Here is a 15,996-nt window from a genome sequence, read left to right on the forward strand (position 1 = left end):
CCGAATACAACCAGGGCAAAGTATACACAACCGTAATTACTCGCGAAAACGGAGGCTCTGCCTCGTGCTGCAGCATGAGACATTTAGGAGCAACGGAGGCAGAAGAAGTCGCCATTGCGCTGGCTCTGACTCAAAAGAATGTGAGAGTTATTGTTAGTGATTCGAAATCTGCAATCGGAAATTTTGGTGCGGGCAGGATCTCAGCCGCAGCTATACACATATTAGCCGTCGGGAAGCCTTCGGCTGAGAAGGTTTCGCTAATCTGGACACCGCATCATCACGGCTTGCGAGGGAACGAGAAGGAGCAGGCGCTTGCCCGAGGTCTAACTTTCTGGGATCCCACCTCTGCCTCGACATCCCTCCCCCCCCCCCCCCCCCAAGCAAGGAACCCCTACAGACCGGTGACGAACTGAACATTTTTCAGGAAATTCTCAAACATTAGAAGCTGGGGCGTAAGACGTTCCCGAGAGCGGATAAGAACCTTACTAAAAGCGAGAAAGTTATGTGGAGGAAGCTGCAAACGGGGATAATTCCGAACCCACAACTGTTCAGCAAATGGCATCCCTCGGTGTATAGCCCTCGGTGTAGGCATTCTGATGGTATAGCGGACTTATTCCGCATGGTTTGGACCTTTCCTAGCTTTGATGAGCCAGATAGATGTAGAGAATCCTGGGAATCCTTGCTACTCGACGAAGAAGAAAATGCTCAACGACAAGTCATCGTTCTCGCCCTGACTGCCGCCGCGACCCAAGGGATCCCGGATGACGGTTAGGAAGGATGAGTGTGGGTTTAGGCTGAAGCCTCCACCTCGTCATCTATTTGATGGGTGCAACTGAGGTCACTTCTCTGTCTCTCTCTCTTGGCACGGTAATATTGCACAAATACCAATTGATAATCATTCAGAGAAGTAATAAATACAGTGCTACAAAATTCTTTTTGTCAATACATAACACCAGTAGCGGAATAGTTACCTCAACGTTCACGAAAAAATGTATTGGCGCGGTATATATTGTTCTCGCACTCCTTCCTGTTAAACTGCAACGCAACTGTTTTCGCTTAAGCTCGTGTAAGTATAAGCATTTCTAGTGATCAGATGGCGTCACCTCCAACCATCTTTAATATGTACTAAAGTTGGTAATGATGAAAAGTTAGTAGAGGTTTTCGTACAAGGTACATGTTTTGCAGACAAAGTAACGTTTCATTATGCCCCTTTATTTTTCGGAATTTAAGATACAGCTTCAGCAAGTGTAGCAGTTCAGCCTAAGCACACAGTGAGCGCACATTATGCATTGTAGTTGACTGATTTTGTTCAGCCATTCTCAACGTCCGAGCACCACGCCTGTATATTGTCCTACATTTCCAGTCAAAAAGGACCATTGTTCAGCGACACTGATGGATCAGTATTAGCATAGTATACCATGCATGTCGACTGTATCACGGTGCTTACAAACATGTCCGTCTGAAATGTTGCAACAAATGTACGATTCCATTTTCCTTGTTTCACAGGCCATCAGTTGATTGCACCGCATACGCATCTTATGTGCCAGTAGACTTGCCCTGGTATGAAAATGCACGTATCCATATACAAAAGCCACATATGTCATTTCCTCAACCAAATACAGCCAATAAATACCACTACAACCTCAGGTAAACTACACTCTAACCGGCTGCGCGCAGTACTAATGGCAACAGAACTGAGTGAAAGTCTGCAGAATGCATTTTAAGCAAGTTAAAACAGTATGCAGAAAGGCTGTTTCTCTTCTCTACTCAGACCAGCGAATACCGTAATGGCTCATAGATGCGGAAGGGAGCAGCAAATGAAGCAGTTTATTTGATAAATGCAAACGTGGGTCAGTGTGGTTGCTATGAATATGATCAATACAGTGAGCCCTTAGTAAATGCAACTTCTTTATAGAGAACTTACAGATATTAATTATATCAATGCAACATCCAATAATATTTTCTTAGTTAAAATTATAATTAAAACGTTTATGAAAGGGGCATAGGGACCAATGAGCTTTTTGAGACTATCATTAAATATAGTACACTTGATTTTTAACAAAAAATATGCAAGCAGCGCCGACGAAAAACAGCGTTGCACTTGAACAGAATTGTAAGTTTAAAAGGCAGCAAAAGTACAGTGAACCGCTGAAGTTTACGAGACGCAGGATCTGCCAAGAAGCTGCATTCTCGCGAAGCGTGGTCACGCAGCCTCGAATTAAATGTTCCAGCATGTAGTAGCCTTCGCAACCTACGCAGAGATTCATTAAATACGAAGTGTCATGCCTTAACAGTGTAGGAATTTACATTTGAAGGGGAAACCGCATCCCGTAAACTTTTGCTGCTGACTGTACATTCACAATGCTTTCATGATTGTATCTTTCCAGTAAACAATGTTTTAAAAGACTTATTTTGCCTAAATCATGGCCGCAAAACCTATGTCATTGTCACAAGACACACACACAAAACTTATTTGTTGTGCTTTCCATAGTTACCACAGCTGAACTGTGGTTGGCCTACCAAGGAGAGTTCCTTGTAGGCCATGGGGTCATGTTTTGATTAGGACGCCTACCATTTATGCTAATCGAAAAAAGCTCGATTTTCATCCTGCAATACTTTGTTGCAATCTACTGTTGAGAACTGGTTCTCCCAATCAGAAAGTCGGTCGACCATCTCGCGGGTACTGAACTTTCTTCTTGCCACCTCAAGGAAAGTCGCAGCTGCTTACACAAGGATTGACGTGCTCAAAGGTTTCTAGTATTCTGCCCCGAGTTAAAACAAGACATTACTCAGTTTAAAATCAATCAATGCACCTACCAGGAATTCATTAAGGAAGCGCTGACACAAACATCTTGTATCCGACGTCTGTGATTGTTTACGTAGTTGCCGACCCCACAATTACGACACGGAGCGTCAACGCCTTGAACCGCACAAATAATTATTACATTACATTTCATGCAGCTAGATCAAAATACGCTCCAAGTGCAGAACTACTTTTGACGTGAAGCAGGATACTATTCACATCACCGATGTCATCGTTGGCATTCCTGCATTGTGGCAAACTCAAGCATGAGACAGTTGGCTCAATGCAGTAGCTGGCGGTGATATGAGAAATTTGTCACTAAAAGCCGTCAAAGTGACCCTTCCAATAGTGCGCTTCTTTTTTGAAATGCAGGAGGAGTCTCTTCGCCTTTTACACCGGCGACTTCTGGATATGCTCTCTCTCTCTCTCTCTCACTTTCTGGCATGGCATGCCAATAACTTTATTTTGGTCCAGAGAAACTAGGTACCAAAGGCAAAAGCCCCCAGGCTAAGTTGGTGGCTCCACCCATGTAGGCACCGGTAGGCCAAAGGCTTTCCCGATGTCGTGAGCTGTCCGGACGGCCAGAGGGTTGATCTTGGAGGACTTCGCTGGATATGCGCCGACTCCAGCCCCTTTCACTGTACAGATCCGAAGCCCTTAGGTTGGAGAACAGCCAGAACATATGATCAAATAGGCACGGAGTGTGTCCGCAACTTTTACATTCCGCGGGAAAATCCTGGTCAATTTTGTTAGGCACAAAAGGTGTGGGATAAGATTTAGTTTGAATCATTCTTAATGTGACTGCCTGAGCTCGGTTCAGCTTCTGATGGGGGGGGGGGAGGGGGTAAGAACCTTCCGGCGTCGCTATAGTGTGAGGTGATCTCGGCAAAAGTACTAAGTGGGTCTTTCTAGGAGCCGCAGTCATCCTGGAGCAGTTCCTAATGTGATGCGCAGCATGTGAGATCTCGCACAGCAGAGTGAGCTTGCTCGTTAGGATTGCAGCCATTGGGGCTGACCGAGTTGACCTGATGAGCCGGAAACCAGACTAAGTGGGAGCGATCCAGTTGCTCGTAATTATGAGTATTAAGATTGTGTATAAGTAACCTGTGTGCTTCCATTGAGATGAAGCCGGCTGAGTAGTTCCTAATGGCTGTACGGCAACCGGAGAAAATCGTTGAGCTTCTCCTTATTGTAATTGCAAGTGTTATGCTTCGGCGGAATGCATTGAGCTCGTTCTTAGCGACGCCGCGCTTACTATTTTACCGTTCCCATCGACCACGGCAATAACGTAGCGGCTGCCCGATCCATAACTAGTTGCATCGACAAAAAGAGCTGAGCTTTGTTGTAGATGCAGTATACCCAGAATGCATTTGGCCCTGGCGTCCGTTCTGCCCTTGCTGTGGTTTCAAGGTATTGTATGGGGTTTCTAGGTATATTTCTATATATCGGGTCCACAAGTAATTGTGTCTGCACCTCTTTGGGTAGTTTGAACTTAGAGACGTCTTCTCCTCGAGGCAGTATTCTGACTTCATGTAGAATTTTGCACCCTGGCTTAGTGTTGGGGAGTCTTGCAATTTGTGACATGGAATGCGCCTCAATGAGCTCATCTACAGTGCTATGAAGTCCTAACTTGTTGAGGAGTTCGGTACTCGTTGCGTGCGGGAGTCCCAGAGCCCTTTTATGTCCGGCGCGTGTAAGTGTGTTTAGCTTAGCCTTCTCTCCTTTCCCCCAGTTCAGGTATGATGCAATGTACGTGACATGACTGACGAAGAATGCCTGATATGCTCTGGTGAGATTGTCCTCCTTGAGACCTGCATTTCAATTTGAGACCCTGTCCAGGATTCCAGTCCAGACCCAGTCCAGGGACCCTGTCCCTGGCCTGCCCTGTGAAACGGGTTAGGACCGAAGCATTACAGCTCCTTGCGTCAATGAGAAAGCCCAGAATCTTAATTGTGTCTACTCTTTGTGTATTTCCATTAAAAGGAGCTATGGAAAAAAGAATGATGGATGTAACGCTAAAGGATAAGAAAAGTGCAGATTGGGTGAGGGAACAAACGCGAGGTACTGACATCTTAATCGAAATCAAGAAAAAGAAATGTGCATGGGCAGGACATGTAATGAGGAGGAAGGATAACCGATGGTAATTAAAGGTTACAGACTGGATTTCAAGGGGAGAGAAGCGTAGCAGGGGGTGGCAGAAAGTTAGGTGGGCGGATGATATTAAGCAGTTTGCAGGGACAACATAGCCAGAATTAGCAGATGACCGGGGTAGTTGGAGAAGTATGGGCGAAGCCTTTACCCTGCAGTAGGCGTAACCAGGCTCATGACGATGATGATGACTCTAGGTATGACCCATCCTGTGTTGTCTGTTATTTGAATTGGCAGAGTTTCTAAAGGCGCAATTAAGGTTCCTAATACTCTGTCTCCCCTGTCTAAAGAGCAGCACCTCATTTTTACTAGGTGATAGCCTGAGTCCGGTGCCCTTAATGAAGGATTCTGTGGTGTCTACAGCTGCCTCTAGTGTCTATTCTAGTGCTGCGAGTGACCCCCTAGCGACCCACACTGTGATATCGTCAGCGTATATGACGTGACCCAAGCTCGGGATTTTGGACAATTCCTCCGAGAACCTCTGCATGGCAATGTTAAAGAGGAGTGGGGACAATACCAAACCTCGTGGTGCACCGCTGTTGCCTAAATTGTGTGGACCGCCTGTGACTATCTCGAATTTGACCGGAGCTGTTCGATTAGGTAGAAAGGACCACACACAATAATAAAAATTGCTTCCCAGGTCCAAGGTTGAGATTTCACGTAGGGTATGTCTATGTGCCACCGTATCAAGCGCTTTGATAAGATCCAGACCCAAGAGAGCCTTTACATTCGTGCTAGGGTCGTCAATAATACACTCTAAGAAAAAAGAGAGTAAAAAGTGAGCCCCGGCAACTTGACTCTCTTTTTTCTTCCGAAGACCCACTTTTGCGCGAGTAGAGTCAGAAAACAAGAGTCAACATTTGCGCATGGGTCGTTTGACTCTCAATAGCACGCGAAGTGTCGTCGTGGAAAATCGCCATTCCTCTGATATTTGAGATGAGTCTGGCGAGAGAAAGATTTTAATGCAGGAGAAGAAATACCAAATAAACTCTTCTGTTTTAGGCAGGCCCTCGGGTTCCTGTCCTGGTTGTAATGCGGTGTATCATTCTTTCATCCTTGTCATGTTCTGCAATTACTTCGAACTCTATATATTGATTTTCCTTGACCATGTTTGTTGATACCTCGCACGCTTAAGCGATAGCTGGTTTCCTATGCTAAGGAAGACCTGGATTTGCCACACTGGATTCTGACCATAAGTAAATCTAAAAAATAAAGTATTGGCTACTAAAGAGATCACAGCAACGAGATAAGTTCAGTAGGCGCCCTCAACAGTGTCGATTGTAAGTGTAATTCCGCGACTTAAAATTAAATTTTGAAGATTTAAGTTTCAAAAATCAAGATCTTGTTATGAGGCACACGGTAATGGAAAGCTGCAGATTTATTTTGAGCAGCTCGGGTTATTTAACGCGTACGGAATCCACGGTATACGCGCATTTTCGCATTCTGTCCCCGTTGGAATGTGACTGCCGCGGTTGTGGTTGGACCCCTCACCTCGAGCTCAGCAGCGCAACACCAAAGCCACTGGGCTACCGCAGTGCGTTGCGTTCCGCGACCAGAAACAAATATTAGTGTACGCAACACTGCTTTGGAACCCCCTAGAAATATAAAAACAATAACACAGCAGTTTCACCCCAATCCTGCATGAACCACTGCACGAACTATTGCACGAACCAAGGTTCGTAGTTTCATCGGCTGAATAAACTGCAGTAAACATTCGCTTACTCCTGAAATTAGCAAGCACTGGGTCACGCGCGCACGTGCAAACATCAACAGATCTCACTCAATGACGGCGAACACTCGCTGTCACAGCGTTGGCGTGATGAAGGGCGCGAGCAGAGCGGACCGAACGCTTCTGCTGCCTCTTCCTTCAAAGCGTCTCCGAAAATTTGCGCTATCTGAGCACACCCTTACCTCCCCCCCCCCCCCCCCCCCACTCCCAGCTTTGCATCCATCGGAAATTATCTCCAAAACAGAGCGAGGGTGGCGCAAGACCGGGCTAGAGCAATGGCTAGAGGAGGAGAAGCGCGCTAAACTAGCGCCTTCCTCTCCCGGCTTGCGCGCGTTTTATCACGTGACCTCCTTAGATACTTGACTTGGGGCGCCCATCCAGCCCGGCTCAGCCTCGAACACTTCCTTTAACGTGCACAGTCAACGGCGCGGGATGGGATCGTATCGCACTTGACTTTATACGTAAGCTCGCGGTAAAACCGACAGATATATTTCGACGGTTGTGCCCATATAACTGCTATCGCGAAATTTGCAATAAACAGAAAATTCTACTGAGGACCAACAACGCTGCTTCTCCACGTCGTGATACAGCGGTGAACGATATTTCGGGAAAATGTGTTGCTAAATCTCCGTCAAACACTACGCTCGCATTTGGTGACAGCGGAACGCAGTCGCAAGAAATTGTGGAGAAAATAACGGAGTTCTGGCAGCTTCAGGTGCACTAGATTATTCAGTAACGTCGGCGGCACTGTAGTTATACCTTACATCAGAGCAAACTGCACTCGACAGAGATCAAGGGCAGCCGCACCGTTTTAGCTAAGCAAATTAAGAACAATTACGCCGCGTCTTCCCAGTTCGAGCACGCTCCGACAGCCTAACGATAGATATTTCAAACGTAACCGCACTCGGACGAGCAAATTTCGCTTCTGCGAAGTGAACGTAGCGGGTTTTTCAAGACGCGTGTTAAATTCACGGCTGTTTCATTCGTGAGCATTACTTACGTGACGTAAAATTATCAGTGAGCAAAACAGTTTTGTTTCAACGCAAGGAAAGAAAACCGAAACTAGTTGTGCGGATTCAAATGATCCAAAGCCGAAGCCGTCAATAGTATGACGCCATTTTTCAGTTGTGTTGCATCTCGCGCGAGTACGTTGTCGTCGAGTGGTGGTTCTTTATTCTATGGAGTGGTTCTGAAAGCGCTGCGTTAGGGGCGACTGCAACCAGGCGTTGCGACAAGTTATGGTGGGAACTTCTGTCCGTGCTGTGTGATTGCGACGAGGACGACTGCCGCCAGCAGTGGCGTGTCGCCGATTTCGTCTTTGCCGACATCGAGCAAGTGCAGCGCCGGAAGTGTTGCGTTTTGCACTGCATTTTCCTTGTGATATGGGAGATCGCAACGCAGAGACGACCAGATGCATACGAAAGACTACCAGCGGAGAGTGACCTGTGCCATATTTCTCTTAACCTCTCAGGTAAGCATATCAGCTTTTGTTCCGAGTTTACAAACGGCGCGTAATCGGCCCTTCCGGTACGGCTACATTTTGCGCCACGTTTCTCTTGGCAGTTCACAGACGTTTCTTAGGCATGCGTGGGCGTATGTATGCGAAAATACTACTGGCAGACGGAAGCCTCAGGAGAGCATCTGAAGTTATAGCAAAGCTGTACTGCCATAGATAAACACCGTTCTTAACGACTCCAATGACGAGTGGCCTGTCGCATCGAAAAATCCGTAGAATACCAAGTACTGCGTAACTTGAAGTGTAGTGTGACCAGTGTGACTTTCGCTGGCGAAGACAGGTTGTCGAAAAAACAGTAGTCTATTCTGAAGATTTACTAGCGCTTTTGGTATATTACCGCGAATAATAAAAACGCTACCACGCTGTATGGCAGTGTCAGGCGATGTGGCAGCACAGATATTTTCGTAGCAGTAAGGCGGCTGCATGCACGAGCGAACAGACACAACCCTTTAAAAGCGCTGAAACAGAACAAATTAAATGTGCATTTGGCGTCAAGTCGGAAACACATTGGCTTACAGTATAAGCCGATGTATAATGCTATTATTTTTTATGTCATCTTTATTTTCACGGTTGTAAATATTTAAAAGCATGAATTTGCTGCAACCTTTATATAGTAAATCCTACTAGGCGCACAAAACCTGGCTGTGTTGTGTAGAGAATTTGTGCTATTCCTACTGGATTTTCTATTTTGAGTCCGGTGTTTTATGAAAAAGAGGGTCTTTTTATTTGTAGTCTTACGTTAGTGCAGATATTTGGCAAGCAGAAATGAGTTGATAGCAAAGTTGTATCTCCCGGTGAGCTGCACATGAACCCAAGTTTATCCTGTCTTGGCTATTGTAAGGTGCATATAACAATTTTAAGTATATACAGCCGTAGTTGGCTGTGTCACTGTAGCATATTTTGTAAAAGTAGAATGGTATGATTATATTGCTGTTTTCATGCAGAAATACCTTTTTTTCTTGTACTAAGAAACGCTCACATCATTGAATGAAATGAGGTGTGGTGTATTTTTCTACTAATTTAATAAAGGAAATTTCGTCTGCGGTGTATCAGAGATTAGTTTACTTTCTTTTACTAAACAATGCATTATCTCCTCTGCTACTGCTGTTGTTCTGTGTATCTTGGTAATTTTGAAATGTACTTTATTTTAGGTATTCAAGAAATGGCAACATCCAGAAGAAGACGCCATCTTATCCAGCACGTTATGGGTGAGACAGATCGTAGCAGGCACTTTTGCATATCTCATTAGCATATGATGCTATTTGTTTTAATTTCTGTGTCCACTTTCCTGGCCTTTTTCATTTCAGCATTATTGTGCAAAGGGTAATACTTTTACATCTAGATAGAGTAATCGTCCAAAAGAGAGAAACATGGCTGTAGGAGACGACACACATGAGCCTCCTTTGTCCGTATCTCTATGTTGCGCAGTTACTCTGTCATTATCTACCAACAAGCACAAATTCTTCATCAGCTACATTTACTAATTCTCCGTTATTACAATTTAATTGATACAACATTGAAAGTACAGAGGTTCACAGGAAGACAGAGACTTGAAATGATAAGAGCCGTAGAACAAGGAGCATCGCTGGAGCCAATGTTTTGACAAAGAGAAGGAGATAAGTTTTCTTGCCAAACATTGGCTCCAGTAAAATTTCTTGTTCTGTCACTATTTACGATTAAAAGACAGCATTAGTGCTCTTGCTGAAGTATTATGCATTATGGAATAAAAATTTGCAGGGTTAAATGTCAGGAATGTGAAATTTCTTGTGTATTTTAATGCTACAGCGAAAGCCAGAAAAACAAGATGTAGAGAACTACATTATTATTTGTCACTACCCAGTTTGGCCAGCTTCATTCAGAGCTTGCACTTTGTTGCATTAATGACCACTGGAATTCATTAATTGAATTGCTTCGTGATTTACTTATATTCAGAGATATTGAACTTGTTTTAATGCAGCTTAACATAGTGCATATAAAAATATACAATGACATTTTAAGAGGCTTGCAGTTGACTAGCAAATCACTTGATGGTATGTGCTCAGGCTACCATTGAGCTTCCATGCACAAATCGGATGCACATTTTTTTTTCATTGCTTGGATTTTCATAAACATAAGTAACATTTCTTCTTTGTCGATGTTCTAGTTGTGTTGTAGGACCTTACTGTTTACATTTATTTGTATTGGTATCCATGTTACACAGACAGCTGAATTTTTCTTGTAAACTGTGACATGGTAGGACTAAGAACGTTTGTGCAAATTTGCTGCAGGTACACTCTGGTGGCTCCCGCCCCTGCATCCTACGACCACCGTGTCCTAACTATGTTCACTAGGGAGTTCGAAGCCTTTGGCGGCTCCTGCCACTGCGTCCTGCCCCCACCGTGTCCTGACTACGTCCACTAGGGAGTTGGCAGCCTTCGTGATGATGCCAAGCAGGCTGGAAGCTGACAGAACGATCAAGGTAAATACATGTAATTAAGTGGCAAATTTTTGAGTGAAGTGGCTTGTAGCCACTCAGCAATGAAAGAATTAACTTCGAAGCAGTTTAGACTCCCTGCTATCGGTGCAGGAATGCTCAAGTCCATCCATTTTGCCTTAGCCGCCAAGAGGCTATGTGGATTAGACGAAATGCGATGCAAATTTTGAAACTAGTAGGAGACCACTTGTACAATTTTTTTTCTTGCTTGACACAAAACTGCTTTGATAAAGCTTTAGCAATTTAAAAACAATACAGTGTACTTTCATACATGTTATTGGGCATAAATTTACTAGGACTGCCTCAATATTAAGTATGCCGATAAACTTACACCAAAACTGACTTTTTTTGCTAGTTCATCCTCATATCTGTGCACTGCTGCATAATTTATCTTCCTGAAACCAGTTTTTGCGTGCAGCACAAGTCCTAAATATGTGGATTACATAAATTTGCAGCTTTTGCTGTAAGCGAGTTCTATGAAAATAAAGTTAATAGGCCATTTAGTCCATTTTTAATGACCCATAATAAACTGAGCAGTGGCTAATAAGCAGTTCAATTTTTGGTGTAAGGCCTCTCTTTATTGTCCTGAAAAATCTGGCCCCCTTAATGAAGGAACCAATTTTTTGGCTATGCCTTTTATGATGCATAGTGTCACGTGGTGGTGACGTTAAGAACACAGTAGCAATACTGTGATAGACAAAACTAACTTTTATTGGGCGAACCTGTGCCCACAAAACAGGCTACACTTATAGCACAACGATAGCGGCGAACACGGTCGGCGATCGTCGAAAATCTGATCAGCGGTTCGAGCGCGTCGGCTTTTATACACAATCGTCGAATGTTCCAGACTAATCGTTGGGACCCGCGTGCCTTCCATAAAGTTCTACATCTTCGCGTCAGGCGAATAAATCAGATAACACAAGGTTCGGCAACAACAGACTGCGGATAGAAGCATCGATAACTTTCCAGAAACTTCGGATACATGCAAGCGCGTCCCGCGCTGTGCGATAAGATTTGTTAGGCGGTGAAACCTGGTCGCCCGATAAATATAAATACACGTGTCAATACCCCCCTCTTAAAAAGCATCGTCCCGATGCTACAAAGAGAGCGAAACACAAAGGGACACTTATTAAGCACAAGTAACAAAACAACGAAAAGAAATAAAGTCCAAAGGTCAGTTACGCGAAGTCGCAAAGTTCGTCAACGCTGGTGGTACGGCTTGAGCCGCACAACGTGGACAATTTCAGGCCGTGAGCGGCGCCGCTGTGACAGGGAAATGCCGTCTGGCACGACCTCGTAGTCCAGTGCACCAATACGTCGGATGATCTTGTACGGTCCAAAATAGCGACGCAAAAGCTTCTCGCTCAGTCCTCGTCGGCGTATAGGGGTCCAAACCCAAACACGGTCACCGGGCTGGTACTCGACAAAGCGTCGTCGGAGGTTGTAGTGTCGGCTGTCGGTCCTCTGCTGGTTCTTGATCCGCAGGCGGGCGAGCTGTCGGGCTTCTTCGGCGCGCTGGAGATAGCTAGCGACGTCGAGATTTTCCTCGTCAGTGACGTGGGGCAGCATGGCGTCGAGCGTCGTCGTCGGATTCCTGCCGTAAACCAGCTTAAACGGCGTGATCTGTGTTGTTTCTTGCACCGCCGTGTTGTAAGCGAATGTTACGTACGGCAGGACGGCATCCCACGTCTTGTGTTCGACGTCCACGTACATCGCTAGCATGTCGGCGAGGGTCTTATTCAGCCGCTCCGTAAGACCATTCGTCTGCGGGTGGTAGGCCGTTGTCCTCCTGTGCCTTGTCTGACTGTAGTTCAGAATGGCTTGGGTGAGCTCCGCTGTAAAGGCCGTTCCTCTGTCGGTAATGAGGACTTCTGGGGCACCATGTCGCAGCAGAATGTTTTCGACAAAGAATTTCGCCACTTCGGCTGCGCTACCTTTCGGCAGTGCTTTAGTTTCAGCGAAGCGGGTGAGGTAGTCCGTCGCCACGACGATCCACTTATTTCCGGTTGTTGACGTCGGAAACGGTCCCAACAAGTCCATCCCGATCTGCTGGAATGGTCGGCAAGGAGGCTCGATTGGCTGTAGTAATCCGGCTGGCCTTGTCGGCGGTGTCTTGCGTCGCTGACAGTCTCGGGATGTTCTGACATAACGGGCGACGTCGGCGATCAGGTGCGGCCAATAATACTTTTCTTGTATCCTTGATAGTGTCCGGGAAAATCCTAGGTGTCCAGCGGTCGGATCGTCATGTAGGGCGTGCAATACTTCTGGACGAAGTCCTGACGGGACAACAAGAAGGTAGTTGGCGCGGACTGCGGAGAAGTTCTTCTTCACGAGTAGATAGTTTTGAAGCGTGAAGGAAGATAATCCGCGCTTAAATGCCTTGGGGACAACGTCGGTGTGCCCTTCCAAATATTCGACGAGGCCTTTTAGCTCCGCGTCTGCCCGTTGCTGTGCACCGAAGTCTTCCGCGCTTATTATTCCGAGGAAGGCGTCGTCATTCTCGTCGTCTTGCGGCGGCGGGTCAATGGGGGCGCGTGATAGGCAATCGGCATCGGAGTGTTTTCGTCCGGACTTGTAGGTGACAGTGATGTCGTATTCTTGTAGTCTGAGGCTCCACCGCGCGAGTCGTCCTGAAGGATCCTTTATATTCGCTAGCCAACACAACGCGTGATGGTCACTGACGACTTTGAATGGCCTGCCATAAAGATAAGGGCGAAATTTAGCTGTAGCCCAAACGATGGCGAGGCATTCCTTTTCGGTCGTAGAATAGTTGCCTTCCGCCTTTGACAGCGACCGGCTAGCGTAAGCTATCACCTGTTCGACTCCGTTTCTCCTCTGAACTAGAACGGCACCGAGGCCTAGGCTACTGGCGTCAGTATGGATTTCTGTATCGGCGTACTCGTCGAAGTGCGCAAGTACCGGCGGCGACTGCATGCGTCGTTTGAGTTCTTCAAATGCGTCGGCCTGCGGTGTTTTCCACTTGAACTCGACATCACATTTCGTTAGATGTGTTAGCGGCTCCGCGATGCGTGAAAAGTCCTTGACAAAGCGCCTATAGTAGGCACACATGCCAAGGAACCTACGCACTGCCTTCTTGTTGATGGGTTGCGGGAACTGTGCGATTGCAGCTGTCTTTTGCGGGTCTGGACGGACACCAGATTTGCTGATTACGTGGCCTAGGAACAGAAGCTCATCGTAAGCGAAGCGGCATTTTTCCGGCTTCAGAGTAACCCCTGACGACTTGATGGCTTCTAGTACTGTCGCAAGCCTCTTGAGGTGATCGTCGAAATTCCCGGCGAAGACGACGACGTCATCCAAGTAAACGAGACAGGTCTGCCACTTCAGTCCTGCTAATACTGTGTCCATGACGCGCTGGAACGTTGCAGGCGCCGAACACAGTCCGAATGGCATAACCTTGAACTCGTAGAGGCCGTCTGGCGTGATGTAGGCGGTCTTTTCGCGATCCCTTTCGTCGACCTCTATTTGCCAGTAGCCAGACTTGAGGTCCATCGATGAGAAGTATTTAGCATTGCAGAGCCGATCCAATGCGTCGTCTATCCGTGGGAGGGGGTATACGTCTTTCTTCGTGATTTTGTTCAATCGACGATAATCGACGCAGAAACGTAGGGTTCCGTCCTTTTTCTTCACTAAAACAACTGGAGACGCCCACGGGCTTTTCGACGGCTGGATGATGTCGTCGCGCAGCATTTCGTCGACTTGGTGTCTTATAGCTTCGCGTTCTCGCGTCGAAACTCGGTAAGGGCTCTGGCGGAGTGGTCGAGCGCACTCTTCGGTTATTATGCGATGCTTTGCGACTGGGGTTTGTCGAATCCTCGATGACGTCGAAAAGCAGTCTTTGTATCGTCGAAGCAGACTTCTGAGCTGTTGCTTCTTAATCACGGGGAGACTTGGATTTATGTCGAAGTCTGGCTCGGGAACTACGGTCGTCGGGGTAGATGCAACAGAATCCGAGAGGACAAACGCATCGCTGGTTTCCTGAAATTCCTCGATGTATGCGATCGTCGTGCCCTTGTTGATGTGCTTGAACGCCTGGCTGAAGTTTGTCAGCAACACTTTCGTGTTTCCTCCGTGCAGTCGAGCGATCCCTCTTGCGACGCAAATTTCCCGGTCGAGCAGTAAACGTTGGTCGCCTTCGATGACGCCTTCGACGTCAGCGGGTGTTTCGGTGCCGACCGAAATGACAATGCTGGAGCGAGGCGGGATGCTCACTTGATCTTCGAGCACCCTCAAGGCGTGGTGACTACGAGGGCTCTCCGGCGGTATTGCTTGATCTTCCGACAGCGTTACTGACTTCGACTTCAGGTCGATGATTGCGCCGTGTTGGTTCAGGAAGTCCATGCCGAGAATGACGTCTCGTGAACACTGTTGGAGGATAACGAAGGTGGCAGGGTAAGTCCGGTCATGAACGGTAATTCTTGCCGTGCAGACTCCAGACGGCGTGATAAGGTGTCCTCCAGCGGTTCGAATTTGAGGGCCTTCCCACGTAGTCTTAACTTTCTTCAACTGGGCGGTGATGTGTCCACTCATGACGGAGTAATCAGCCCCTGTGTCGACTAAGGCAGTGACTGCGTGGCCGTCGAGAAGCACGTCGAGGTCGGTGGTTCTTTGTCTGGCGTTGCGGTTAGGTCGTGGCGTCGGATCACGGCTGCGTCGTGTTGAACTGAAGTTGGAACGTCGCGTCGTCAAGTCGTCGTTCGTCGGTGTAGTCTTGCCTTCCTGACTTCGTCGGGACGGCGGCGTGTCGTTGTTATGTCGTCGAGATCGTTTCGTCGTCGTCTTCGTCGGCGGCGGAGGATCTTCGTCAGTTCGACGAACAGCAACCGCACCTCCATCGGTTGCTGCTTTTAGTTTTCCGGATATGGGCTCGCTAACCGGCCCCGGGCTGGGCCAGTGTATGGTCGGCGCTGCGGCGACAGGTAGCGGCCTGGTGATGGCGAACGGGACGGCCGTCGAGGGCTCCACTGACTACCGGCGAGGTAATCGGCGATGTCCCGTGGGCGCTCGCCAAGCTGTGGACGCGGCGCGTTGACGGCGAAACCTCGCAGTCCCATCTCCCGGTACGGACATCGTCGGTAGACGTGACCCGCTTCTCCGCAGTGGTAGCAGAGCGGGCGGTGGTCAGGAGCACGCCAGATGTCCGTCTTCCTCGCGTAGGTGCGCTGGGCGACGGGTGGTCGTGCTGGCGGCGGCGGCGCCGGACGACGAAACTGTGGCGTGACAGGGCCCTTGCGCGGTCGCGGAGGGGGTCCTTGACGGCGTGCGACGCGGCGTAGGTCATCGCTTGCGGCTCACGCTGCGGCGATTCA

General features: G+C 47.5%; 1 protein-coding gene and 1 long non-coding RNA gene across 2 annotated transcripts in view; both read left to right on the top strand.

Annotated features, from left to right (window-relative positions):
• The window catches only part of LOC135910887 (uncharacterized), a 292,350-nt gene that overhangs the window by 37,578 nt on the left and 238,776 nt on the right, over window positions 1–15,996 (top strand). The gene's annotated exons all lie outside the window — the stretch shown is intronic.
• Window positions 7,930–10,510, top strand: LOC135910886 (uncharacterized). Its single transcript, XR_010567150.2, has 3 exons — window positions 7,930–8,151; window positions 9,348–9,404; window positions 10,464–10,510. It is a non-coding gene; the product is annotated as an uncharacterized lncRNA (long non-coding RNA).

This window comes from Dermacentor albipictus, chromosome 2 (assembly GCF_038994185.2).
Source record: "Dermacentor albipictus isolate Rhodes 1998 colony chromosome 2, USDA_Dalb.pri_finalv2, whole genome shotgun sequence".
Lineage (NCBI taxonomy): Eukaryota > Metazoa > Arthropoda > Arachnida > Ixodida > Ixodidae > Dermacentor > Dermacentor albipictus.